Source organism: Hyposmocoma kahamanoa, unplaced genomic scaffold (genome assembly GCF_003589595.1).
Source record: "Hyposmocoma kahamanoa isolate Upper Pololo Valley unplaced genomic scaffold, ASM358959v1 62, whole genome shotgun sequence".
In the NCBI taxonomy this organism is placed as follows: Eukaryota; Metazoa; Arthropoda; class Insecta; order Lepidoptera; family Cosmopterigidae; genus Hyposmocoma; species Hyposmocoma kahamanoa.
The window spans coordinates 18,796,867-18,803,715 of NW_020653850.1; the positions used below are offsets into that span (position 1 = coordinate 18,796,867).

Consider the following 6,849-nt stretch of genomic DNA (forward strand, 5'->3'; position numbering starts at 1 on the left):
GTGAGCCGGAGTAATTACCCAAAAACAAGCTAAGGGCTTGGCAATAAGATAGAGATGGGGTAACAATTCGGGATTTATTTACGTTAAGTGAGAACACCCACTTTGGAACGAAGATCCACGTTCAAATTTAAATGAAAAATTTCAAGTAACTTGGCTACGTCAACTCGTTCGTCTTTTTTTGGAGAAAACGCATTAGAACTACGCACATCAGAAGTGTCTAATGATCAAGGACGTATTTGCCAATTATTAAAAATCGGGTTTTTTTATTTAAGTTTTTCAACACCAATGGTTTTATATGGTCAATTTTATAATTCGAATTTCAAAACGAAATTGATAAATTAAGTTCCATTGTTGTTAAATAAAATTTCCAGACCAGAATTTCAGTAATTACCAAAAACGTGCATGATCCGTAGGGATGTAGTGTGTAGACACTACACATAATTTTGATGTGTGTATTTTAACGACCTTCGTGGTTTAGTGACTTGCATACTAGTTTTCATGGTGTCTCCATCACTGAAGTCCTGGGTTTGATCCCCGGCCGGGTTAATATAGAAACTAACTTTTCTACATAGTCTCGGATTAGGGTGTTTTTGGTACTATGGAAGCGAAGCCGTGGTAGTAGCGTAGAGAGAGGTACTATTTAATAAGAAACGAGGCATATTATATTCGTGAATAAAGAATTACTGTGTGCGTTCGGTTTGAAGATTTGTCTAGAACTCTCTCGATGATCATTTGACAATAACCTTCTATTTTTTTTTATACAATTTCTAAATATAAACCCACCTTGTTTTTTACACACTTCTAATTACAATGTACCTCAAACCAGCCTGCTACAGTACTGTCGTTGCTTCCGATTTTCATAACATAAGTGCTTTACTTACTTACATACATACATACATACAACAACGCATGTGGTGTTGTCAAATAGTTATCTAATTGTGTCTACGACTGTAGATCTGAGGGAACGGTTCTCAAGCGTTAATCAAGAATCAAGTTTCTAAAGTATCCCACCCGTCTCACGTACATAACTGACAACGTCTAAGGTTTCATATTGTATCAAAGAGCTGCCTCTCAGAGTTATGAGTGTAATACGTTACTGCGATAAGAATCTTTGACTTGACTCCATGGAGATTACTCAATTTGTCCAAAGGAAAGAACAAGCGTTTTAAACAAAATATTTCCAGCACAAAGACGAGGTGGTGCTACGTTTTAGTGCGTGATATAAAACAGTTCGTTTCTTTTACTTTTTCTTTTATTTATTTAGAAACTTTTACACAACAAATACGTCAGTTTCATCGTAATTTAAAGTTCTTGTGAAACAGTTCGTCCTAGGAAGTAGTTACCTAACCTTACTATTTACGCCGTGCAGAAAATGAGCATTATCTCGTTCCGGTTTTGAACGGTAACGAAGCTGATGAAATTACAGGCACATGGGAAATGTCACCTTATGTGCCAGTTGAGTGGCACGGCAACTGACATGGACAGACGCGTCGCTTACCAGCAGGCGTATAACTTCGTTCGTGCCATCACTTGGTATCATAAAAACAGAAGGGCTAGCACGATAGGGCGCAATTAGCGCGACATAAAACGCGAGAGACTGCTATTTTCGCAACGAGATCTCGCGCTTTATGTCGCTCTCGCGCAAGTCGCGCCTTATCGTGCTAGCCCTACAGAAGCCTAATTTAGACGTATTAGGCACTCAGTGTAGTTTCTAAACCTATATTTATTATATCGTAGTTGCACAGAGGAAATGAAACTATTTTTCCGGATTTAAATCGCGTAAATTTGTTTCCGGATTTAAACCAACGTTCCGGGCCGTTTATAGGTCCCATGGCCCCTACAAAATAAATATACGCGATTTAAATCAGGAAAAACAGTTGCATTTCCTATATTTATTAGTAATTTTATCATGTTTCTTACCTCCTTCTCTTTTAAAAGTCTGTCGCGCTAATATTATGAAAACTAACAATATTGATATCATCTAATAAAATGGACCGGGATAGTCCAAATATACTGGAACCAATCCATTAGTCCTGCGCCCACGCAAGATAAAACGCCTTATGAATGGAAAGCATTTATAATACTTTGGGATAGGTGTCGATAGTTGGATTTCCTAGGAGTTAGTAATTCCTAGGCCTGAATTATTAGGGTCAATGCGATTAGTAAGCATTATAGTAAAGGTTGCGAACCCGCAATTCGTTGCGGAGTCATAGTCCCTCATTTATTTGTCGCTATTTTAATAAGCATATTACCGAAAGTGATATAATTATATTTCTCAGACGAGCGAACGTCACAGTATAGAATAGAATCGAATAGAACTTGAACATTAACACGATTAATCAAAATAAACTAGCGGTTCTTGACAGTCGTCTTCATAAAGTGTCAAATTCATTTAAATTGATATTCAAAATTTGTAATTTACGAGATTTAAAACTATAGTGAAACAAAAACTTTATGCTAAAGGTTATTAGACAGCTTCTGCGTACTTGGGTGACAAAAATCCGTTGTAGTCATTGACTTACAATTGTAGTGACCCGTTTAGTTCTTTCAGGTATTCTCGATCTAAGATGTTTTAATTAAATATTGTAATGATAAATGTATTCAAATGTATATTTACAAAGAGACTATTGACTTTCTTGCTCTTTGTTCTCAGCCTTACGAATGAGCAGTAGAGTTTAATGTTCAGTATGACGATTTTAGTGGCAGTGGAGCTCGTGAAAGAGTTCATCCAGGGTAGTACTGCCCCTTACCAATTTCTGCCGCCAAGCAGTAATGTCAGCATTACTGTATTCTGGTTTTGAAGAGTAAGGCTGCTGGTGAAATTACAGGCACATGGGACTTGTCAACTTTTGTCTTAGGATGACGGGCGCAGTGGTAGTGCCCCTCATATCTTTGCGATTTATAGCTCTGAGTGGCACTGCAACTGCTATGGATAAACGTGTAGCTTACCGTTAGGCGCACGACTTCTTCGTCTCGTCACTTAATATTATTTAAAAAATAAAAAAGAAGTGTAATTTGCTTACTTTATTTATTTGTAAGTGTAATTGTAAGTGTAATTTGCTTAATTTATTTCATATAAAGATTATTTGACTTTAACTTTGAATCATTATTTCATACTAGTCCGCGCCCGCGACTTCGTCTGCGTAGAATAAGTACTTCGAGTAGCCAATTATACCTATATATAGTACCTACTAATTTTCATAGTTTTATTTGTTCTTCTAAGATTTATTTTTGTGACCAAACACAGGCTCTGGCTTTCTTCTTTTTTACTTTGAAAAATGGCAATTGCGCTGATTTGGCTCGACAATATAACTGAAACTAAATTAGATACAAAAAAAAAAACCGATTAAAGCAGGTTGTAGATTTCGCTTCGCTTATTCCAGGTGTGTTAATAACTCAAATTCGCAAAAGATGTCGATTACGTTAGTTGTAATAAGGGGGCTGAATAATTGATATAAAATCTTTCTTCGAAAAGAATTCCTGTAAAATTCATTATCCAGTAAAAGAAATTTCAGTCACATGTGTGTGTGTTAAAGCAACTTCTGAAGAACCTTTATAAAATATTAATCATTTAGTAGAAGTTCACAAAAAATGGATTCTACAATCCAATCTTTGTAATTAGTAATAAATAGATAAATAACTTTTTTATTATACCAAGTGGTGGTAAGCGACACACCTATATCCATAACCGTTGCAGTGCCACTCAGAACTTTAAATCTCAAGAGTCTTAGGGGTACAAGGCCACGGCGCCCTTCACCCTGAGACATAAGTTGACAAGTCCCATGTATCTGTAATTTCACCGGTTTGGGAGGGTAAGGGTCCTCCCAAACCGGAACGCAGTCACGCTAACACTACTGCTTGGTGGCAAAATTAGGTAAGGCGGCAGTGCATCACTGGACGACCTCTTTCATAAGGAGCTCTACTTCGACTCACTCAGATCTCACAGAGGGCCAGTCAGATTCGTGTACCAGTTTTTAGTAGTCGTTTCGTGAAATAGTCCTAGATTTAAAAAAATACTTTCTTATGCTCATATAATCCACACATTTTCAAAAGGAACGATTTTCTTTGAATCAACTAATAGAATTAAACTTTGTTTATTCAGTCGCGTATAATAATTATTTTTGATACAAGTGCGGAAAGTTACTCATTATTCACGAGTATCGAGGCTTCGAGACTGCAAGACTCGAGACCAGTGAAAATGACAAATTCGCACGTGTATCAAATGACGTTTTTTAATACATTTGCGAAAAACCTACAATGAAAGTAAAATAAAACAGTATTTAAAAAAAACTCATTTTATTTCTTTGTCTGATAAAAATTCAGAGTACAATGGCAACTGTTGCCAGTATTCAGCCACATTTAAAGTACTATTTTAGTGGCGCGGGGCGCAGCGGTCTCGCGTAATACTCACCTCCGGTAGTTGTTAATACTCAATCAGCCATCTTTATGGAAAATATTTTGGTATTTTTAAATGTAACCCGTTGTCTTATAAAACAACTATGCAATATAAACAAATAAGATGTTTGTAAGTAAATATAAATTTTAATGACGAATGACTTACGTTACAAAGCATATATATGAATATTAAATAAATATACAACCTCTTTAGTTCTATGTTTAAGACTTGAAACAACAGTAAATTTAAAAAAATGGAATAGTAAAAAGCATTAGTGCGAAAAATCTAACTTTCGGCACGATTTGTAGTACGAAAAATACCACGTTTTGAGCAAATGTATTAAAAACAAATATATCATCGTTTGTAACCCATTTTGTACGTTAGCGAATAGGATATTCGTAGATTTCTTCTAGCGAATTCGGCACGGTGGGTAAAGGATTTTAGTTTTCCAGTATTTCACATTAAGCTTGTTCACCGTTACTGAAACAAAACTTAAGATTTAAGTTCTGTGGTGAAAGATAAATGAGTTTTTAAGTGCAGACGTCAAGGCTGTTGGGTTTGTCTTGAATGTACAGAGAACTTTAGTAGCGGTAGAGCTCTTTGTGAAAGAGTTCGTATTGGGAAGTACTGCCATATTACCGATTTCCACTGCCAAGCAGTAATGTGACTATTATTGCGACTGGCGTAGTGGAACTGCAACTGTTATGGACAGGCGTGTAGCTCACCACCAGACGGGCGCCTTGTTCGTCCCGTCACTTATTTATTTTTATCGACTCCACAGTGCAAGCATAAATTTGGTAACTAAGTCTTGTGAACGAGCTGAACTTAAGGGAATAATATTTATTTGCTACCTATAGTTGAAGCCTATCCATAGAAAACTACTGAAGAATTAGCAGCATGCTTTGACGTATATATTCCAGAACATATTGAAACCCAGAATATATTTCGCGCATTCGTATTCATCCTTTTAATATTCTTTTAATTTTATTAATTTTAAAAAACAACTATCATAAATGTTGGTCGTCGAAAAGGTGGGAAAGGACTGGGTAAAGGAGGCGCGAAACGACACAGAAAAGTTCTTAGAGACAACCTCCAGGGCATAACGTAACCTGCAATTAAAAGATTAGTAAGAAGAGGCGGTGTCAGACGAATTTCTGGTTTAATTTACGAAGAAACGAGAAACGTTTTGAAATTATTTTTAGAAAATATCATTCGTGATGCCGTAACATACGAAGCATGCGAAAAGAAAAACCACAGACCACATAAATTCTTTGTTCCTTGAGATAAACCGTTATGGCTGTGAATGTAGTTTATGCACTAAAGAGACAAGGAACGTGGCACGGCTTTGGCGGATGAGAATTAAAAAAATGTAGGTTGATTTTAAAAAAATATTATTATTCTTTTTTTTATTGATATTACAAGTATTTGCTATCGGTAAAATGTGATTAAAACTAAAAAATTGGGTACCACATGAACTGGGCTAAGAGCGTTGAACCTTGCACCGTCTTAATTAATGAACTTATTTATTTATTACATTCAGGTTATAAAGAGCCATAAATACATACCTTATAGACTAACATACATAATAATATAGTCAAACACTAATTACTAATTATTATTTACAGGTTTTTTCGCGACGTATGACGCAACGTGGGTGTCCGGTAAGCGGCCTCGGAAACGTCGGTGACATGACATGATACCCTTCGGTCAAAACTCATCCTTCATGAAGGGCGATAGATGTTGAGTTGGTACTCTCACCACAAATGAATTAAAATTCACATTGTGGCGGGATCCCAACCGGTCGACTCTCAGGATCACACATAGAGGTGAAGGAGTTTTAGACCGTACTTGTGATGAAAAATGGATTCTGTATGATAATTGCAATCAATGAACACAACATTGAACGTCGACGACGCAGTGTACAAAAAAGAAAAACTGTAGGCAACAATTTGGTGGTTCAGACGCGGTGTACTCCCTTATAGTTTTCTTCATCATCATCATCATATCAGCCGGAAGACGTCCACTGCTGAACATAGGCCTCCCCTAAAGATCGAACGCGACGTGCATACGTCGCATACCAGGTCATCTGTCCATCTAGTAGGGGGCTGTCTCACTGAACGCCTTCCGGTTCGTGGTCTCCATTCAAGTACCTTTCTGCCCTAACTGCCGTTTGGTCAGTTCTACGAGCTATGTGCCCTACCCACTGTCACTTCAACTTGCTAATCATTCGAGCTATGTCGGTGACTTTAGTTCTTCTACGGATCTCCTCATTTTTGATTCGATCGATCGATGTAGAGGAATGCCGAGTATTGCTCGCTCTATAGCTCGTTAAGTGACTTTTAGGTTTTTTATGAGGTCCATAGTAAGTGACCACGTCTCAGAGCCGTAGGTCATCGCTGGCAACACGCACTGCTCTAAAACGTTTTTGATAATATTCATAGTTTTCTTAGATT

At 37.0% G+C, this 6,849-nt stretch overlaps 1 pseudogene; it reads left to right on the forward strand.

The window, feature by feature from the left end:
- The first annotated feature begins 5,408 nt into the window (after positions 1-5,408).
- Positions 5,409-5,752, forward strand: LOC113229856 (annotated as a pseudogene).
- Positions 5,753-6,849: the final 1,097 nt, after the last annotated feature.